Raw genomic sequence first — 23,287 nt, 5'->3', positions numbered from 1 at the left:
TGCAACATTTGAAAATGAACCATTTTTTTTGTTTCTGAAGCATGTCGTAAGGGGGGGTGGTTATCTCTTTCGTCAAAAATCTGGCGTTTTCGCTTGAACAATAAAGGCCTACAAATGTTATTTAATTCGCTTCCCGTGGAGGAGAAACACTTTTTAAGGCCGCAGAGTGAGTAAATTGGCCAGTTTCATACACTTTTACCCATTCCTCAAATCTTGTGTTTAAGGACCCTAGAAGCATGAAAATCACTTTAAACATCTCATTTTTTCTTTAAAAGTGATTTTCCACGTACAAATGTGAATTGTAGTTCAAAGAGGCAACATTTGAAAACGGACCATTTTTTTCGTTTCTGAAGCATGTCGTAAGGGGGGGTGGTTATCTCTTTCACCAAAAAATGGGCGTTTTTGATTGAACAATAAAGGCCTCCAAATGTTATTTTATTCACTTCCAGTGGAGGAGAAACACTTTTTAAGGCCTCAGAATGAGTAAATTGGCCATTTCCATTCACTTTTACCCATTCCTCAAATCTTGTAATTAAGGCCCCTGGAAGCATGAAAATCACTTTAAACATATCATTTTATCTCTGAAAGTGATAATCCACATACAAATGTGAATTGTAGTTCAAAGATGCAACACTTGAAAATGAACCATATTTTTCGTTTCTGAAGCATGTCGTAAGGGGGGGTGGTTATCTCTTTCATCAAAAATCTGGTGTTTTTGATTGAACAATAAAGGCCTCCAAATGCTATTTAATTCACTTCCCGTGGAGGAGAAACACTTTTTAAGGCCTCAGAATGAGTAAATTGGCCATTTCCATTCACTTTTCCCATTCCTCAAATCTTGTGTTTAAGGCCCCTGGAAGCATGAAAATCACTTTAAACATATAATTTTATCTTTAAAAGTGATTTTCCACATACAAATGTGAATTGTAGTTCAAAGAGGCAACATTTGAAAATGGACCATTTTTTTAGTTTCTGAAGCATGTCGTAAGGGGGGGGTGGTTATCTCTTTCATCAAAAATCGGGCGTTTTTGATTGAACAATAAAGGCCTACAAATGTTATTTAATTCGCTTCCCGTGGAGTAGAAACACTTTTTAAGGCCGCAGAGTGAGTAAATTGGCCATTTTCATTCACTTTTACCCATTCCTCAAATCTTGTGTTTAAGGCCCCTGGAAGCATGAAAATCACTTTAAACATCTCATTTTTTCTTTAAAAGTGATAATCCACATACACATGTGAATTGTAGTTCAAAGATGCAACATTTGAAAATGAACCATTTTTTTTGTTTCTGAAGCATGTCGTAAGGGGGGGTGGTTATCTCTTTCATCAAAAATCGGGCATTTTAGATTGAACAATAAAGGCCTTCAAATGTTATTTAATTCACTTTCTGGGGTGGAGAAAAACTTTTTAAGGCCTCAGAGTGAATAAATTGGCCATTTTCATTCACGTTTTCCCATTCCTCAAATCTTGTGTTTAGGGCCCGGGGAAGCTTGAAAATCACTTCAAACATCTAATTTTATCTCTAAAAGTGATTATCCACGTACAAATGTGAATTGTAGTTCAAAGACGCAACATTTGAAAATGGACCATTTTTTTCGTTTCTGAAGCATGTCGTAAGGGGGGGTGGTTATCTCTTTCATCAAAAATCTGGCGTTTTTCATTGAACAATAAAGGCCTCCAAATGTTATTTAATTCACTTCCCGTGGAGGAGAAACACTTTTTAAGGCCTCAGAATGAGTAAATTGTCCATTTCCATTCACTTTTCCCATTCCTCAAATCTTGTGTTTAAGGCCCCTGGAAGCATGAAAATCACTTTAAACATATAATTTTATCTTTAAAAGTGATTTTCCACATACAAATGTGAATTGTAGTTAAAGAGGCAACATTTGAAAATGGACCATTTTTTTAGTTTCTGAAGCATGTCGTAAGGGGGGGTGGTTATCTCTTTCATCAAAAATCGGGCGTTTTTGATTGAACAATAAAGGCCTACAAATGTTATTTAATTCGCTTCCCGTGGAGTAGAAACACTTTTTAAGGCCGCAGAGTGAGTAAATTGGCCATTTTCATTCACTTTTACCCATTCCTCAAATCTTGTGTTTAAGGCCCCTGGAAGCATGAAAATCACTTTAAACATCTCATTTTTTCTTTAAAAGTGATTTTCCACGTACAAATGTGAATTGTAGTTGAAAGAGGCAACATTTGAAAACGGACCATTTTTTTCGTTTCTGAAGCATGTCGTAAGGGGGCGGTGGTCATCTCTTTCACCAAAAAATGGGCGTTTTTGATTGAACAATAAAGGCCTCCAAATGTTATTTTATTCACTTTCTGGGGTGGAGAAAAACTTTTTAAGGCCTCAGAGTGAATAAATTGGCCATTTTCATTCACGTTTTCCCATTCCTCAAATCTTGTGTTTAGGGCCCGGGGAAGCTTGAAAATCACTTCAAACATCTAATTTTATCTCTAAAAGTGATTATCCACGTACAAATGTGAATTGTAGTTCAAAGACGCAACATTTGAAAATGGACCATTTTTTTCGTTTCTGAAGCATGTCGTAAGGGGGGGTGGTTATCTCTTTCGTCAAAAATCTGGCATTTTCGCTTGAACAATAAAGGCCTACAAATGTTATTTAATTCGCTTCCCGTGGAGGAGAAACACTTTTTAAGGCCGCAGAGTGAGTAAATTGGCCAGTTTCATTCACTTTTACCCATTCCTCAAATCTTGTGTTTAAGGCCCCTGGAAGCATGAAAATCACTTTAAACATCTTATTTTTTCTTTAAAAGTGATTTTCCACGTACAAATGTGAATTGTAGTTCAAAGAGGCAACATTTGAAAACGGACCATTTTTTTCGTTTCTGAAGCATGTCGTAAGGGGGGGTGGTTATCTCTTTCACCAAAAAATGGGCGTTTTTGATTGAACAATAAAGGCCTCCAAATGTTATTTTATTCACTTCCAGTGGAGGAGAAACACTTTTTAAGGCCTCAGAATGAGTAAATTGGACATTTCCATTCACTTTTACCCATTCCTCAAATCTTGTGTTTAAGGCCCCTGGAAGCATGAAAATCACTTTAAACATCTCATTTTATCTCTAAAAGTGATAATCCACATACAAATGTGAATTGTAGTTCAAAGATGCAACACTTGAAAATGAACCATATTTTTCGTTTCTGAAGCATGTCGTAAGGGGGGGTGGTTATCTCTTTCATCAAAAATCTGGTGTTTTTGATTGAACAATAAAGGCCTCCAAATGCTATTTAATTCACTTCCCGTGGAGGAGAAACACTTTTTAAGGCCTCAGAATGAGTAAATTGGCCATTTCCATTCACTTTTCCCATTCCTCAAATCTTGTGTTTAAGGCCCCTGGAAGCATGAAAATCACTTTAAACATATAATTTTATCTTTAAAAGTGATTTTCCACATACAAATGTGAATTGTAGTTCAAAGAGGCAACATTTGAAAACGGACAATTTTTTTCGTTTCTGAAGCATGTCGTAAGGGAGGGTGGTTATCTCTTTCACCCAAAAATGGGCGTTTTTGATTGAACAATAAAGGCCTCCAAATGTTATTTTATTCAATTCCAGTGGAGTAGAAACACTTTTTAAGGCCGCAGAGTGAGTAAATTGGCCATTTTCATTCACTTTTACCCATTCCAAAAATCTTGCGTTTAAGACCCCTGGACGCATGAAAATCACTTTAAACATATCATTTTATCTTTAAAAGTGATTTTCCACATACAAATGTGAATTGTAGTTAAAGAGGCAACATTTGAAAATGGACCATTTTTTTAGTTTCTGAAGCATGTCGTAAGGGGGGGTGGTTATCTCTTTCATCAAAAATCGGGCGTTTTTGATTGAACAATAAAGGCCTACAAATGTTATTTAATTCGCTTCCCGTGGAGTAGAAACACTTTTTAAGGCCGCAGAGTGAGTAAATTGGCCATTTTCATTCACTTTTACCCATTCCTCAAATCTTGTGTTTAAGGCCCCTGGAAGCATGAAAATCACTTTAAACATCTCATTTTTTCTTTAAAAGTGATTTTCCACGTACAAATGTGAATTGTAGTTGAAAGAGGCAACATTTGAAAACGGACCATTTTTTTCGTTTCTGAAGCATGTCGTAAGGGGGCGGTGGTCATCTCTTTCACCAAAAAATGGGCGTTTTTGATTGAACAATAAAGGCCTCCAAATGTTATTTTATTCACTTCCCGTGGAGTAGAAACACTTTTTAAGGCCGCAGAGTGAGTAAATTGGCCATTTTCATTCACTTTTACCCATTCCAAAAATCTTGTGTTTAAGACCCCTGGGCGCATGAAAATCACTTTAAACATATCATTTTATCTCTAAAAGTGATAATCCACATACAAATGTGAATTGTAGTTCAAAGATGCAACATTTGAAAATGAACCATTTTTTTTGTTTCTGAAGCATGTCGTAAGGGGGGGTGGTTATCTCTTTCATCAAAAATCGGGCATTTTTGATTGAACAATAAAGGCCTACAAATGTTATTTAATTCACTTTCTGGGGTGGAGAAAAACTTTTTAAGGCCTCAGAGTGAATAAATTGGCCATTTTCATTCACGTTTTCCCATTCCTCAAATCTTGTGTTTAGGGCCCGGGGAAGCTTGAAAATCACTTCAAACATCTAATTTTATCTCTAAAAGTGATTATCCACGTACAAATGTGAATTGTAGTTCAAAGACGCAACATTTGAAAATGGACCATTTTTTTCGTTTCTGAAGCATGTCGTAAGGGGGGGTGGTTATCTCTTTCGTCAAAAATCTGGCATTTTCGCTTGAACAATAAAGGCCTACAAATGTTATTTAATTCGCTTCCCGTGGAGGAGAAACACTTTTTAAGGCCGCAGAGTGAGTAAATTGGCCAGTTTCATTCACTTTTACCCATTCCTCAAATCTTGTGTTTAAGGCCCCTGGAAGCATGAAAATCACTTTAAACATCTTATTTTTTCTTTAAAAGTGATTTTCCACGTACAAATGTGAATTGTAGTTCAAAGAGGCAACATTTGAAAACGGACCATTTTTTTCGTTTCTGAAGCATGTCGTAAGGGGGGGTGGTTATCTCTTTCACCAAAAAATGGGCGTTTTTGATTGAACAATAAAGGCCTCCAAATGTTATTTTATTCACTTCCAGTGGAGGAGAAACACTTTTTAAGGCCTCAGAATGAGTAAATTGGACATTTCCATTCACTTTTACCCATTCCTCAAATCTTGTGTTTAAGGCCCCTGGAAGCATGAAAATCACTTTAAACATCTCATTTTATCTCTAAAAGTGATAATCCACATACAAATGTGAATTGTAGTTCAAAGATGCAACACTTGAAAATGAACCATATTTTTCGTTTCTGAAGCATGTCGTAAGGGGGGGTGGTTATCTCTTTCATCAAAAATCTGGTGTTTTTGATTGAACAATAAAGGCCTCCAAATGCTATTTAATTCACTTCCCGTGGAGGAGAAACACTTTTTAAGGCCTCAGAATGAGTAAATTGGCCATTTCCATTCACTTTTCCCATTCCTCAAATCTTGTGTTTAAGGCCCCTGGAAGCATGAAAATCACTTTAAACATATAATTTTATCTTTAAAAGTGATTTTCCACATACAAATGTGAATTGTAGTTCAAAGAGGCAACATTTGAAAACGGACAATTTTTTTCGTTTCTGAAGCATGTCGTAAGGGAGGGTGGTTATCTCTTTCACCCAAAAATGGGCGTTTTTGATTGAACAATAAAGGCCTCCAAATGTTATTTTATTCAATTCCAGTGGAGTAGAAACACTTTTTAAGGCCGCAGAGTGAGTAAATTGGCCATTTTCATTCACTTTTACCCATTCCAAAAATCTTGCGTTTAAGACCCCTGGACGCATGAAAATCACTTTAAACATATCATTTTATCTTTAAAAGTGATTTTCCACATACAAATGTGAATTGTAGTTCAAAGAGGCAACATTTGAAAATGGACCAGTTTTTTTAGTTTCTGAAGCATGTCGTAAGGGGGGGTGGTTATCTCTTTCATCAAAAATCGGGCGTTTTTGATTGAACAATAAAGGCCTACAAATGTTATTTAATTCGCTTCCCGTGGAGGAGAAACACTTTTTAAGGCCGCAGAGTGAGTAAATTGGCCAGTTTCATTCACTTTTACCCATTCCTCAAATCTTGTGTTTAAGGCCCCTGGAAGCATGAAAATCACTTTAAACATCTCATTTTTTCTTTAAAAGTGATTTTCCACGTACAAATGTGAATTGTAGTTCAAAGAGGCAACATTTGAAAACGGACCATTTTTTTCGTTTCTGAAGCATGTCGTAAGGGAGGGTGGTTATCTCTTTCACCCAAAAATGGGCGTTTTTGATTGAACAATAAAGGCCTCCAAATGTTATTTTATTCAATTCCAGTGGAGTAGAAACACTTTTTAAGGCCGCAGAGTGAGTAAATTGGCCATTTTCATTCACTTTTACCCATTCCAAAAATCTTGCGTTTAAGACCCCTGGACGCATGAAAATCACTTTAAACATATCATTTTATCTTTAAAAGTGATTTTCCACATACAAATGTGAATTGTAGTTCAAAGAGGCAACATTTGAAAATGGACCAGTTTTTTTAGTTTCTGAAGCATGTCGTAAGGGGGGGTGGTTATCTCTTTCATCAAAAATCGGGCGTTTTTGATTGAACAATAAAGGCCTACAAATGTTATTTAATTCGCTTCCCGTGGAGGAGAAACACTTTTTAAGGCCGCAGAGTGAGTAAATTGGCCAGTTTTATTCACTTTTACCCATTCCTCAAATCTTGTGTTTAAGGCCCCTGGAAGCATGAAAATCACTTTAAACATCTCATTTTTTCTTTAAAAGTGATTTTCCACGTACAAATGTGAATTGTAGTTCAAAGAGGCAACATTTGAAAACGGACCATTTTTTTCGTTTCTGAAGCATGTCGTAAGGGGGGGTGGTTATCTCTTTCACCAAAAAATGGGCGTTTTTGATTGAACAATAAAGGCCTCCAAATGTTATTTTATTCACTTCCAGTGGAGGAGAAACACTTTTTAAGGCCTCAGAATGAGTAAATTGGCCATTTCCATTCACTTTTACCCATTCCTCAAATCTTGTGTTTAAGGCCCCTGGAAGCATGAAAATCACTTTAAACATCTCATTTTATCTCTAAAAGTGATAATCCACATACAAATGTGAATTGTAGTTCAAAGATGCAACACTTGAAAATGAACCATATTTTTCGTTTCTGAAGCATGTCGTAAGGGGGGGTGGTTATCTCTTTCATCAAAAATCTGGTGTTTTTGATTGAACAATAAAGGCCTCCAAATGCTATTTAATTCACTTCCCGTGGAGGAGAAACACTTTTTAAGGCCTCAGAATGAGTAAATTGGCCATTTCCATTCACTTTTCCCATTCCTCAAATCTTGTGTTTAAGGCCCCTGGAAGCATGAAAATCACTTTAAACATATAATTTTATCTTTAAAAGTGATTTTCCACATACAAAAGTGAATTGTAGTTCAAAGAGGCAACATTTGAAAACGGACAATTTTTTTCGTTTCTGAAGCATGTCGTAAGGGAGGGTGGTTATCTCTTTCACCCAAAAATGGGCGTTTTTGATTGAACAATAAAGGCCTCCAAATGTTATTTTATTCAATTCCAGTGGAGTAGAAACACTTTTTAAGGCCGCAGAGTGAGTAAATTGGCCATTTTCATTCACTTTTACCCATTCCAAAAATCTTGCGTTTAAGACCCCTGGACACATGAAAATCACTTTAAACATATCATTTTATCTTTAAAAGTGATTTTCCACATACAAATGTGAATTGTAGTTCAAAGAGGCAACATTTGAAAATGGACCAGTTTTTTTAGTTTCTGAAGCATGTCGTAAGGGGGGGTGGTTATCTCTTTCATCAAAAATCGGGCGTTTTTGATTGAACAATAAAGGCCTACAAATGTTATTTAATTCGCTTCCCGTGGAGGAGAAACACTTTTTAAGGCCGCAGAGTGAGTAAATTGGCCAGTTTCATTCACTTTTACCCATTCCTCAAATCTTGTGTTTAAGGCCCCTGGAAGCATGAAAATCACTTTAAACATCTCATTTTTTCTTTAAAAGTGATTTTCCACGTACAAATGTGAATTGTAGTTCAAAGAGGCAACATTTGAAAACGGACCATTTTTTTCGTTTCTGAAGCATGTCGTAAGGGAGGGTGGTTATCTCTTTCACCCAAAAATGGGCGTTTTTGATTGAACAATAAAGGCCTCCAAATGTTATTTTATTCAGTTCCAGTGGAGTAGAAACACTTTTTAAGGCCGCAGAGTGAGTAAATTGGCCATTTTCATTCACTTTTACCCATTCCAAAAATTTTGCGTTTAAGACCCCTGGACGCATGAAAATCACTTTAAACATATCATTTTATCTTTAAAAGTGATTTTCCACATACAAATGTGAATTGTAGTTCAAAGAGGCAACATTTGAAAATGGACCAGTTTTTTTAGTTTCTGAAGCATGTCGTAAGGGGGGGTGGTTATCTCTTTCATCAAAAATCGGGCGTTTTTGATTGAACAATAAAGGCCTACAAATGTTATTTAATTCGCTTCCCGTGGAGTAGAAACACTTTTTAAGGCCGCAGAGTGAGTAAATTGGCCATTTTCATTCACTTTTACCCATTCCTCAAATCTTGTGTTTAAGGCCCCTGGAAGCATGAAAATCACTTTAAACATCTCATTTTTTCTTTAAAAGTGATTTTCCACGTACAAATGTGAATTGTAGTTGAAAGAGGCAACATTTGAAAACGGACCATTTTTTTCGTTTCTGAAGCATGTCGTAAGGGGGGGTGGTCATCTCTTTCACCAAAAAATGGGCGTTTTTGATTGAACAATAAAGGCCTCCAAATGTTATTTAATTCACTTCCCGTGGAGGAGAAACACTTTTTAAGGCCTCAGAATGAGTAAATTGGCCATTTCCATTCACTTTTACCCATTCCTCAAATCTTGTGTTTAAGGCCCCTGGAAGCATGAAAATCACTTTAAACATCTCATATTATCTTTAAAAGTGATTTTCCACATACAAATGTGAATTGTAGTTCAAAGAGGCAACATTTGAAAATGGACCATTTTTTTCCTTTCTGAAGCATGTTGTAAGGGGGGGTGGTTATCTCTTTCATCAAAAATCTGGCGTTTTTGATTGAACAATAAAGGCCTCCAAATGTTATTTAATTCACTTCCCGTGGAGGAGAAACACTTTTTAAGGCCTCAGAATGAGTAAATTGGCCATTTCCATTCACTTTTACCCATTCCTCAAATCTTGTGTTTAAGGCCCCTGGAAGCATGAAAATCACTTTAAACATCTCATTTTATCTTTAAAAGTGATTTTCCACTTACAAATGTGAATTGTAGTTCAAAGACGCAACATTTGAAAATGGACCATTTTTTTCGTTTCTGAAGCATGTCGTAAGGGGGGGTGGTTATCTCTTTCACCAAAAAATGGGCGTTTTTGATTGAACAATAAAGGCCTCCAAATGGTATTTTATTCACTTCCAGTGGAGGAGAAACACTTTTTAAGGCCGCAGAGTGAGTAAAGTGGCCATTTTCATTCACTTTTACCCATTCCAAAAATCTTGTGTTTAAGACCCCTGGGCGCATGAAAATCACTTTAAACATATCATTTTATCTCTAAAAGTGATAATCCACATACAAATGTGAATTGTAGTTCAAAGATGCAACATTTGAAAATGAACCATTTTTTTTGTTTCTGAAGCATGTCGTAAGGGGGGGTGGTTATCTCTTTCGTCAAAAATCTGGCGTTTTCGCTTGAACAATAAAGGCCTACAAATGTTATTTAATTCGCTTCCCGTGGAGGAGAAACACTTTTTAAGGCCGCAGAGTGAGTAAATTGGCCAGTTTCATACACTTTTACCCATTCCTCAAATCTTGTGTTTAAGGACCCTAGAAGCATGAAAATCACTTTAAACATCTCATTTTTTCTTTAAAAGTGATTTTCCACGTACAAATGTGAATTGTAGTTCAAAGAGGCAACATTTGAAAACGGACCATTTTTTTCGTTTCTGAAGCATGTCGTAAGGGGGGGTGGTTATCTCTTTCACCAAAAAATGGGCGTTTTTGATTGAACAATAAAGGCCTCCAAATGTTATTTTATTCACTTCCAGTGGAGGAGAAACACTTTTTAAGGCCTCAGAATGAGTAAATTGGCCATTTCCATTCACTTTTACCCATTCCTCAAATCTTGTAATTAAGGCCCCTGGAAGCATGAAAATCACTTTAAACATATCATTTTATCTCTAAAAGTGATAATCCACATACAAATGTGAATTGTAGTTCAAAGATGCAACACTTGAAAATGAACCATATTTTTCGTTTCTGAAGCATGTCGTAAGGGGGGGTGGTTATCTCTTTCATCAAAAATCTGGTGTTTTTGATTGAACAATAAAGGCCTCCAAATGCTATTTAATTCACTTCCCGTGGAGGAGAAACACTTTTTAAGGCCTCAGAATGAGTAAATTGGCCATTTCCATTCACTTTTCCCATTCCTCAAATCTTGTGTTTAAGGCCCCTGGAAGCATGAAAATCACTTTAAACATATAATTTTATCTTTAAAAGTGATTTTCCACATACAAATGTGAATTGTAGTTCAAAGAGGCAACATTTGAAAATGGACCATTTTTTTAGTTTCTGAAGCATGTCGTAAGGGGGGGGTGGTTATCTCTTTCATCAAAAATCGGGCGTTTTTGATTGAACAATAAAGGCCTACAAATGTTATTTAATTCGCTTCCCGTGGAGTAGAAACACTTTTTAAGGCCGCAGAGTGAGTAAATTGGCCATTTTCATTCACTTTTACCCATTCCTCAAATCTTGTGTTTAAGGCCCCTGGAAGCATGAAAATCACTTTAAACATCTCATTTTTTCTTTAAAAGTGATAATCCACATACACATGTGAATTGTAGTTCAAAGATGCAACATTTGAAAATGAACCATTTTTTTTGTTTCTGAAGCATGTCGTAAGGGGGGGTGGTTATCTCTTTCATCAAAAATCGGGCATTTTAGATTGAACAATAAAGGCCTTCAAATGTTATTTAATTCACTTTCTGGGGTGGAGAAAAACTTTTTAAGGCCTCAGAGTGAATAAATTGGCCATTTTCATTCACGTTTTCCCATTCCTCAAATCTTGTGTTTAGGGCCCGGGGAAGCTTGAAAATCACTTCAAACATCTAATTTTATCTCTAAAAGTGATTATCCACGTACAAATGTGAATTGTAGTTCAAAGACGCAACATTTGAAAACGGACCATTTTTTTCGTTTCTGAAGCATGTCGTAAGGGGGGTGGTTATCTCTTTCGTCAAAAATCTGGCGTTTTCGCTTGAACAATAAAGACCTCCAAATGTTATTTTATTCACTTACCGTGGAGGAGAAAAACTTTTTAAGGCCGCAGAGTGAGTAAATTGGCCATTTTCATTTACTTTTACCCATTTCTCAAATCTTGTGTTTAGGGCCCCTGGAAGCTTGAAAATCACTTTAAACATCTAATCTTATCTCTAAAAGTGATTTTCCACGTACAAATGTGAATTGTAGTTCAAAGACGCAACATTTGAAAATGGACCATTTTTTTCGTTTCTGAAGCATGTCGTAAGGGGGGGTGGTTATCTCTTTCATCAAAAATCTGGCGTTTTTCATTGAACAATAAAGGCCTCCAAATGTTATTTAATTCACTTCCCGTGGAGGAGAAACACTTTTTAAGGCCTCAGAATGAGTAAATTGTCCATTTCCATTCACTTTTCCCATTCCTCAAATCTTGTGTTTAAGGCCCCTGGAAGCATGAAAATCACTTTAAACATATAATTTTATCTTTAAAAGTGATTTTCCACATACAAATGTGAATTGTAGTTAAAGAGGCAACATTTGAAAATGGACCATTTTTTTAGTTTCTGAAGCATGTCGTAAGGGGGGGTGGTTATCTCTTTCATCAAAAATCGGGCGTTTTTGATTGAACAATAAAGGCCTACAAATGTTATTTAATTCGCTTCCCGTGGAGTAGAAACACTTTTTAAGGCCGCAGAGTGAGTAAATTGGCCATTTTCATTCACTTTTACCCATTCCTCAAATCTTGTGTTTAAGGCCCCTGGAAGCATGAAAATCACTTTAAACATCTCATTTTTTCTTTAAAAGTGATTTTCCACGTACAAATGTGAATTGTAGTTGAAAGAGGCAACATTTGAAAACGGACCATTTTTTTCGTTTCTGAAGCATGTCGTAAGGGGGCGGTGGTCATCTCTTTCACCAAAAAATGGGCGTTTTTGATTGAACAATAAAGGCCTCCAAATGTTATTTTATTCACTTCCCGTGGAGTAGAAACACTTTTTAAGGCCGCAGAGTGAGTAAATTGGCCATTTTCATTCACTTTTACCCATTCCAAAAATCTTGTGTTTAAGACCCCTGGGCGCACGAAAATCACTTTAAACATATCATTTTATCTCTAAAAGTGATAATCCACATACAAATGTGAATTGTAGTTCAAAGATGCAACATTTGAAAATGAACCATTTTTTTTGTTTCTGAAGCATGTCGTAAGGGGGGGTGGTTATCTCTTTCATCAAAAATCGGGCATTTTTGATTGAACAATAAAGGCCTACAAATGTTATTTAATTCACTTTCTGGGGTGGAGAAAAACTTTTTAAGGCCTCAGAGTGAATAAATTGGCCATTTTCATTCACGTTTTCCCATTCCTCAAATCTTGTGTTTAGGGCCCGGGGAAGCTTGAAAATCACTTCAAACATCTAATTTTATCTCTAAAAGTGATTATCCACGTACAAATGTGAATTGTAGTTCAAAGACGCAACATTTGAAAATGGACCATTTTTTTCGTTTCTGAAGCATGTCGTAAGGGGGGGTGGTTATCTCTTTCGTCAAAAATCTGGCATTTTCGCTTGAACAATAAAGGCCTACAAATGTTATTTAATTCGCTTCCCGTGGAGGAGAAACACTTTTTAAGGCCGCAGAGTGAGTAAATTGGCCAGTTTCATTCACTTTTACCCATTCCTCAAATCTTGTGTTTAAGGCCCCTGGAAGCATGAAAATCACTTTAAACATCTTATTTTTTCTTTAAAAGTGATTTTCCACGTACAAATGTGAATTGTAGTTCAAAGAGGCAACATTTGAAAACGGACCATTTTTTTCGTTTCTGAAGCATGTCGTAAGGGGGGGTGGTTATCTCTTTCACCAAAAAATGGGCGTTTTTGATTGAACAATAAAGGCCTCCAAATGTTATTTTATTCACTTCCAGTGGAGGAGAAACACTTTTTAAGGCCTCAGAATGAGTAAATTGGACATTTCCATTCACTTTTACCCATTCCTCAAATCTTGTGTTTAAGGCCCCTGGAAGCATGAAAATCACTTTAAACATCTCATTTTATCTCTAAAAGTGATAATCCACATACAAATGTGAATTGTAGTTCAAAGATGCAACACTTGAAAATGAACCATATTTTTCGTTTCTGAAGCATGTCGTAAGGGGGGGTGGTTATCTCTTTCATCAAAAATCTGGTGTTTTTGATTGAACAATAAAGGCCTCCAAATGCTATTTAATTCACTTCCCGTGGAGGAGAAACACTTTTTAAGGCCTCAGAATGAGTAAATTGGCCATTTCCATTCACTTTTCCCATTCCTCAAATCTTGTGTTTAAGGCCCCTGGAAGCATGAAAATCACTTTAAACATATAATTTTATCTTTAAAAGTGATTTTCCACATACAAATGTGAATTGTAGTTCAAAGAGGCAACATTTGAAAACGGACAATTTTTTTCGTTTCTGAAGCATGTCGTAAGGGAGGGTGGTTATCTCTTTCACCCAAAAATGGGCGTTTTTGATTGAACAATAAAGGCCTCCAAATGTTATTTTATTCAATTCCAGTGGAGTAGAAACACTTTTTAAGGCCGCAGAGTGAGTAAATTGGCCATTTTCATTCACTTTTACCCATTCCAAAAATCTTGCGTTTAAGACCCCTGGACGCATGAAAATCACTTTAAACATATCATTTTATCTTTAAAAGTGATTTTCCACATACAAATGTGAATTGTAGTTCAAAGAGGCAACATTTGAAAATGGACCAGTTTTTTTAGTTTCTGAAGCATGTCGTAAGGGGGGGTGGTTATCTCTTTCATCAAAAATCGGGCGTTTTTGATTGAACAATAAAGGCCTACAAATGTTATTTAATTCGCTTCCCGTGGAGGAGAAACACTTTTTAAGGCCGCAGAGTGAGTAAATTGGCCAGTTTCATTCACTTTTACCCATTCCTCAAATCTTGTGTTTAAGGCCCCTGGAAGCATGAAAATCACTTTAAACATCTCATTTTTTCTTTAAAAGTGATTTTCCACGTACAAATGTGAATTGTAGTTCAAAGAGGCAACATTTGAAAACGGACCATTTTTTTCGTTTCTGAAGCATGTCGTAAGGGAGGGTGGTTATCTCTTTCACCCAAAAATGGGCGTTTTTGATTGAACAATAAAGGCCTCCAAATGTTATTTTATTCAATTCCAGTGGAGTAGAAACACTTTTTAAGGCCGCAGAGTGAGTAAATTGGCCATTTTCATTCACTTTTACCCATTCCAAAAATCTTGCGTTTAAGACCCCTGGACGCATGAAAATCACTTTAAACATATCATTTTATCTTTAAAAGTGATTTTCCACATACAAATGTGAATTGTAGTTCAAAGAGGCAACATTTGAAAATGGACCAGTTTTTTTAGTTTCTGAAGCATGTCGTAAGGGGGGGTGGTTATCTCTTTCATCAAAAATCGGGCGTTTTTGATTGAACAATAAAGGCCTACAAATGTTATTTAATTCGCTTCCCGTGGAGGAGAAACACTTTTTAAGGCCGCAGAGTGAGTAAATTGGCCAGTTTTATTCACTTTTACCCATTCCTCAAATCTTGTGTTTAAGGCCCCTGGAAGCATGAAAATCACTTTAAACATCTCATTTTTTCTTTAAAAGTGATTTTCCACGTACAAATGTGAATTGTAGTTCAAAGAGGCAACATTTGAAAACGGACCATTTTTTTCGTTTCTGAAGCATGTCGTAAGGGGGGGTGGTTATCTCTTTCACCAAAAAATGGGCGTTTTTGATTGAACAATAAAGGCCTCCAAATGTTATTTTATTCACTTCCAGTGGAGGAGAAACACTTTTTAAGGCCTCAGAATGAGTAAATTGGCCATTTCCATTCACTTTTACCCATTCCTCAAATCTTGTGTTTAAGGCCCCTGGAAGCATGAAAATCACTTTAAACATCTCATTTTATCTCTAAAAGTGATAATCCACATACAAATGTGAATTGTAGTTCAAAGATGCAACACTTGAAAATGAACCATATTTTTCGTTTCTGAAGCATGTCGTAAGGGGGGGTGGTTATCTCTTTCATCAAAAATCTGGTGTTTTTGATTGAACAATAAAGGCCTCCAAATGCTATTTAATTCACTTCCCGTGGAGGAGAAACACTTTTTAAGGCCTCAGAATGAGTAAATTGGCCATTTCCATTCACTTTTCCCATTCCTCAAATCTTGTGTTTAAGGCCCCTGGAAGCATGAAAATCACTTTAAACATATAATTTTATCTTTAAAAGTGATTTTCCACATACAAAAGTGAATTGTAGTTCAAAGAGGCAACATTTGAAAACGGACAATTTTTTTCGTTTCTGAAGCATGTCGTAAGGGAGGGTGGTTATCTCTTTCACCCAAAAATGGGCGTTTTTGATTGAACAATAAAGGCCTCCAAATGTTATTTTATTCAATTCCAGTGGAGTAGAAACACTTTTTAAGGCCGCAGAGTGAGTAAATTGGCCATTTTCATTCACTTTTACCCATTCCAAAAATCTTGCGTTTAAGACCCCTGGACACATGAAAATCACTTTAAACATATCATTTTATCTTTAAAAGTGATTTTCCACATACAAATGTGAATTGTAGTTCAAAGAGGCAACATTTGAAAATGGACCAGTTTTTTTAGTTTCTGAAGCATGTCGTAAGGGGGGGTGGTTATCTCTTTCATCAAAAATCGGGCGTTTTTGATTGAACAATAAAGGCCTACAAATGTTATTTAATTCGCTTCCCGTGGAGGAGAAACACTTTTTAAGGCCGCAGAGTGAGTAAATTGGCCAGTTTCATTCACTTTTACCCATTCCTCAAATCTTGTGTTTAAGGCCCCTGGAAGCATGAAAATCACTTTAAACATCTCATTTTTTCTTTAAAAGTGATTTTCCACGTACAAATGTGAATTGTAGTTCAAAGAGGCAACATTTGAAAACGGACCATTTTTTTCGTTTCTGAAGCATGTCGTAAGGGAGGGTGGTTATCTCTTTCACCCAAAAATGGGCGTTTTTGATTGAACAATAAAGGCCTCCAAATGTTATTTTATTCAGTTCCAGTGGAGTAGAAACACTTTTTAAGGCCGCAGAGTGAGTAAATTGGCCATTTTCATTCACTTTTACCCATTCCAAAAATCTTGCGTTTAAGACCCCTGGACGCATGAAAATCACTTTAAACATATCATTTTATCTTTAAAAGTGATTTTCCACATACAAATGTGAATTGTAGTTCAAAGAGGCAACATTTGAAAATGGACCAGTTTTTTTAGTTTCTGAAGCATGTCGTAAGGGGGGGTGGTTATCTCTTTCATCAAAAATCGGGCGTTTTTGATTGAACAATAAAGGCCTACAAATGTTATTTAATTCGCTTCCCGTGGAGGAGAAACACTTTTTAAGGCCGCAGAGTGAGTAAATTGGCCAGTTTTATTCACTTTTACCCATTCCTCAAATCTTGTGTTTAAGGCCCCTGGAAGCATGAAAATCACCTTAAACATCTCATTTTTTCTTTAAAAGTGATTTTCCACGTACAAATGTGAATTGTAGTTCAAAGAGGCAACATTTGAAAACGGACCATTTTTTTCGTTTCTGAAGCATGTCGTAAGGGGGGGTGGTTATCTCTTTCACCAAAAAATGGGCGTTTTTGATTGAACAATAAAGGCCTCCAAATGTTATTTTATTCACTTCCAGTGGAGTAGAAACACTTTTTAAGTCCGCAGAGTGAGTAAATTGGCCGTTTTCATTCACTTTTACCCATTCCAAAAATCTTGTGTTTAAGACCCCTGGACGCATGAAAATCACTTTAAACATCTCATTTTATCTCTAAAAGTGATAATCCACATACAAATGTGAATTGTAGTTCAAAGATGCAACACTTGAAAATGAACCATATTTTTCGTTTCTGAAGCATTTCATAAGGGGGGGTGGTTATCTCTTTCATCAAAAATCTGGTGTTTTTGATTGAACAATAAAGGCCTCCAAATGCTATTTAATTCACTTCCCGTGGAGGAGAAACACTTTTTAAGGCCTCAGAATGAGTAAATTGGCCATTTCCATTCACTTTTCCCATTCCTCAAATCTTGTGTTTAAGGCCCCTGGAAGCATGAAAATCACTTTAAACATATAATTTTATCTTTAAAAGTGATTTTCCACATACAAATGTGAATTGTAGTTAAAGAGGCAACATTTGAAAATGGACCATTTTTTTAGTTTCTGAAGAATGTCGTAAGGGGGGGTGGTTATCTCTTTCATCAAAAATCGGGCGTTTTTGATTGAACAATAAAGGCCTACAAATGTTATTTAATTCGCTTCCCGTGGAGTAGAAACACTTTTTAAGGCCGCAGAGTGAGTAAATTGGCCATTTTCATTCACTTTTACCCATTCCTCAAATCTTGTGTTTAAGGCCCCTGGAAGCATGAAAATCACTTTAAACATCTCATTTTTTCTTTAAAAGTGATTTTCCACGTACAAATGTGAATTGTAGTTGAAAGAGGCAACATTTGAAAACGGACCATTTTTTTCGTTTCTGAAGCATGTCGTAAGGGGGGGTGGTCATCTCTTTCACCAAAAAATGGGCGTTTTTGATTGAACAATAAAGGCCTCCAAATGTTATTTAATTCACTTCCCGTGGAGGAGAAACACTTTTTAAGGCCTCAGAATGAGTAAATTGGCCATTTCCATTCACTTTTACCCATTCCTCAAATCTTGTGTTTAAGGCCCCTGGAAGCATGAAAATCACTTTAAACATCTCATATTATCTTTAAAAGTGATTTTCCACATACAAATGTGAATTGTAGTTCAAAGAGGCAACATTTGAAAATGGACCATTTTTTTCCTTTCTGAAGCATGTTGTAAGGGGGGGTGGTTATCTCTTTCATCAAAAATCTGGCGTTTTTGATTGAACAATAAAGGCCTCCAAATGTTATTTAATTCACTTCCCGTGGAGGAGAAACACTTTTTAAGGCCTCAGAATGAGTAAATTGGCCATTTCCATTCACTTTTACCCATTCCTCAAATCTTGTGTTTAAGGCCCCTGGAAGCATGAAAATCACTTTAAACATCTCATTTTATCTTTAAAAGTGATTTTCCACTTACAAATGTGAATTGTAGTTCAAAGACGCAACATTTGAAAATGGACCATTTTTTTCGTTTCTGAAGCATGTCGTAAGGGGGGGTGGTTATCTCTTTCACCAAAAAATGGGCGTTTTTGATTGAACAATAAAGGCCTCCAAATGGTATTTTATTCACTTCCAGTGGAGGAGAAACACTTTTTAAGGCCGCAGAGTGAGTAAAGTGGCCATTTTCATTCACTTTTACCCATTCCAAAAATCTTGTGTTTAAGACCCCTGGGCGCATGAAAATCACTTTAAACATATCATTTTATCTCTAAAAGTGATAATCCACATACAAATGTGAATTGTAGTTCAAAGATGCAACATTTGAAAATGAACCATTTTTTTTGTTTCTGAAGCATGTCGTAAGGGGGGGTGGTTATCTCTTTCGTCAAAAATCTGGCGTTTTCGCTTGAACAATAAAGGCCTACAAATGTTATTTAATTCGCTTCCCGTGGAGGAGAAACACTTTTTAAGGCCGCAGAGTGAGTAAATTGGCCAGTTTCATACACTTTTACCCATTCCTCAAATCTTGTGTTTAAGGACCCTAGAAGCATGAAAATCACTTTAAACATCTCATTTTTTCTTTAAAAGTGATTTTCCACGTACAAATGTGAATTGTAGTTCAAAGAGGCAACATTTGAAAACGGACCATTTTTTTCGTTTCTGAAGCATGTCGTAAGGGGGGGTGGTTATCTCTTTCACCAAAAAATGGGCGTTTTTGATTGAACAATAAAGGCCTCCAAATGTTATTTTATTCACTTCCAGTGGAGGAGAAACACTTTTTAAGGCCTCAGAATGAGTAAATTGGCCATTTCCATTCACTTTTACCCATTCCTCAAATCTTGTAATTAAGGCCCCTGGAAGCATGAAAATCACTTTAAACATATCATTTTATCTCTAAAAGTGATAATCCACATACAAATGTGAATTGTAGTTCAAAGATGCAACACTTGAAAATGAACCATATTTTTCGTTTCTGAAGCATGTCGTAAGGGGGGGTGGTTATCTCTTTCATCAAAAATCTGGTGTTTTTGATTGAACAATAAAGGCCTCCAAATGCTATTTAATTCACTTCCCGTGGAGGAGAAACACTTTTTAAGGCCTCAGAATGAGTAAATTGGCCATTTCCATTCACTTTTCCCATTCCTCAAATCTTGTGTTTAAGGCCCCTGGAAGCATGAAAATCACTTTAAACATATATCTTTAAAAGTGATTTTCCACATACAAATGTGAATTGTAGTTCAAAGAGGCAACATTTGAAAATGGACCATTTTTTTAGTTTCTGAAGCATGTCGTAAGGGGGGGGTGGTTATCTCTTTCATCAAAAATCGGGCGTTTTTGATTGAACAATAAAGGCCTACAAATGTTATTTAATTCGCTTCCCGTGGAGTAGAAACACTTTTTAAGGCCGCAGAGTGAGTAAATTGGCCATTTTCATTCACTTTTACCCATTCCTCAAATCTTGTGTTTAAGGCCCCTGGAAGCATGAAAATCACTTTAAACATCTCATTTTTTCTTTAAAAGTGATAATCCACATACACATGTGAATTGTAGTTCAAAGATGCAACATTTGAAAATGAACCATTTTTTTTGTTTCTGAAGCATGTCGTAAGGGGGGGTGGTTATCTCTTTCATCAAAAATCGGGCATTTTAGATTGAACAATAAAGGCCTTCAAATGTTATTTAATTCACTTTCTGGGGTGGAGAAAAACTTTTTAAGGCCTCAGAGTGAATAAATTGGCCATTTTCATTCACGTTTTCCCATTCCTCAAATCTTGTGTTTAGGGCCCGGGGAAGCTTGAAAATCACTTCAAACATCTAATTTTATCTCTAAAAGTGATTATCCACGTACAAATGTGAATTGTAGTTCAAAGACGCAACATTTGAAAACGGACCATTTTTTTCGTTTCTGAAGCATGTCGTAAGGGGGGTGGTTATCTCTTTCGTCAAAAATCTGGCGTTTTCGCTTGAACAATAAAGACCTCCAAATGTTATTTTATTCACTTACCGTGGAGGAGAAAAACTTTTTAAGGCCGCAGAGTGAGTAAATTGGCCATTTTCATTTACTTTTACCCATTTCTCAAATCTTGTGTTTAGGGCCCCTGGAAGCTTGAAAATCACTTTAAACATCTAATCTTATCTCTAAAAGTGATTTTCCACGTACAAATGTGAATTGTAGTTCAAAGACGCAACATTTGAAAATGGACCATTTTTTTCGTTTCTGAAGCATGTCGTAAGGGGGGGTGGTTATCTCTTTCATCAAAAATCTGGCGTTTTTCATTGAACAATAAAGGCCTCCAAATGTTATTTAATTCACTTCCCGTGGAGGAGAAACACTTTTTAAGGCCTCAGAATGAGTAAATTGTCCATTTCCATTCACTTTTCCCATTCCTCAAATCTTGTGTTTAAGGCCCCTGGAAGCATGAAAATCACTTTAAACATATAATTTTATCTTTAAAAGTGATTTTCCACATACAAATGTGAATTGTAGTTAAAGAGGCAACATTTGAAAATGGACCATTTTTTTAGTTTCTGAAGCATGTCGTAAGGGGGGGTGGTTATCTCTTTCATCAAAAATCGGGCGTTTTTGATTGAACAATAAAGGCCTACAAATGTTATTTAATTCGCTTCCCGTGGAGTAGAAACACTTTTTAAGGCCGCAGAGTGAGTAAATTGGCCATTTTCATTCACTTTTACCCATTCCTCAAATCTTGTGTTTAAGGCCCCTGGAAGCATGAAAATCACTTTAAACATCTCATTTTTTCTTTAAAAGTGATTTTCCACGTACAAATGTGAATTGTAGTTGAAAGAGGCAACATTTGAAAACGGACCATTTTTTTCGTTTCTGAAGCATGTCGTAAGGGGGCGGTGGTCATCTCTTTCACCAAAAAATGGGCGTTTTTGATTGAACAATAAAGGCCTCCAAATGTTATTTTATTCACTTCCCGTGGAGTAGAAACACTTTTTAAGGCCGCAGAGTGAGTAAATTGGCCATTTTCATTCACTTTTACCCATTCCAAAAATCTTGTGTTTAAGACCCCTGGGCGCATGAAAATCACTTTAAACATATCATTTTATCTCTAAAAGTGATAATCCACATACAAATGTGAATTGTAGTTCAAAGATGCAACATTTGAAAATGAACCATTTTTTTTGTTTCTGAAGCATGTCGTAAGGGGGGGTGGTTATCTCTTTCATCAAAAATCGGGCATTTTTGATTGAACAATAAAGGCCTACAAATGTTATTTAATTCACTTTCTGGGGTGGAGAAAAACTTTTTAAGGCCTCAGAGTGAATAAATTGGCCATTTTCATTCACGTTTTCCCATTCCTCAAATCTTGTGTTTAGGGCCCGGGGAAGCTTGAAAATCACTTCAAACATCTAATTTTATCTCTAAAAGTGATTATCCACGTACAAATGTGAATTGTAGTTCAAAGACGCAACATTTGAAAATGGACCATTTTTTTCGTTTCTGAAGCATGTCGTAAGGGGGGGTGGTTATCTCTTTCGTCAAAAATCTGGCATTTTCGCTTGAACAATAAAGGCCTACAAATGTTATTTAATTCGCTTCCCGTGGAGGAGAAACACTTTTTAAGGCCGCAGAGTGAGTAAATTGGCCAGTTTCATTCACTTTTACCCATTCCTCAAATCTTGTGTTTAAGGCCCCTGGAAGCATGAAAATCACTTTAAACATCTTATTTTTTCTTTAAAAGTGATTTTCCACGTACAAATGTGAATTGTAGTTCAAAGAGGCAACATTTGAAAACGGACCATTTTTTTCGTTTCTGAAGCATGTCGTAAGGGGGGGTGGTTATCTCTTTCACCAAAAAATGGGCGTTTTTGATTGAACAATAAAGGCCTCCAAATGTTATTTTATTCACTTCCAGTGGAGGAGAAACACTTTTTAAGGCCTCAGAATGAGTAAATTGGACATTTCCATTCACTTTTACCCATTCCTCAAATCTTGTGTTTAAGGCCCCTGGAAGCATGAAAATCACTTTAAACATCTCATTTTATCTCTAAAAGTGATAATCCACATACAAATGTGAATTGTAGTTCAAAGATGCAACACTTGAAAATGAACCATATTTGTCGTTTCTGAAGCATGTCGTAAGGGGGGTGGTTATCTCTTTCATCAAAAATCTGGTGTTTTTGATTGAACAATAAAGGCCTCCAAATGCTATTTAATTCACTTCCCGTGGAGGAGAAACACTTTTTAAGGCCTCAGAATGAGTAAATTGGCCATTTCCATTCACTTTTCCCATTCCTCAAATCTTGTGTTTAAGGCCCCTGGAAGCATGAAAATCACTTTAAACATATAATTTTATCTTTAAAAGTGATTTTCCACATACAAATGTGAATTGTAGTTCAAAGAGGCAACATTTGAAAACGGACAATTTTTTTCGTTTCTGAAGCATGTCGTAAGGGAGGGTGGTTATCTCTTTCACCCAAAAATGGGCGTTTTTGATTGAACAATAAAGGCCTCCAAATGTTATTTTATTCAATTCCAGTGGAGTAGAAACACTTTTTAAGGCCGCAGAGTGAGTAAATTGGCCATTTTCATTCACTTTTACCCATTCCAAAAATCTTGCGTTTAAGACCCCTGGACGCATGAAAATCACTTTAAACATATCATTTTATCTTTAAAAGTGATTTTCCACATACAAATGTGAATTGTAGTTCAAAGAGGCAACATTTGAAAATGGACCAGTTTTTTTAGTTTCTGAAGCATGTCGTAAGGGGGGGTGGTTATCTCTTTCATCAAAAATCGGGCGTTTTTGATTGAACAATAAAGGCCTACAAATGTTATTTAATTCGCTTCCCG

Source organism: Triturus cristatus, chromosome 10 (assembly GCF_964204655.1).
Source record: "Triturus cristatus chromosome 10, aTriCri1.1, whole genome shotgun sequence".
Classification (NCBI taxonomy): Eukaryota; Metazoa; Chordata; class Amphibia; order Caudata; family Salamandridae; genus Triturus; species Triturus cristatus.
Note: the sequence above shows the minus strand (reverse complement) of the source record.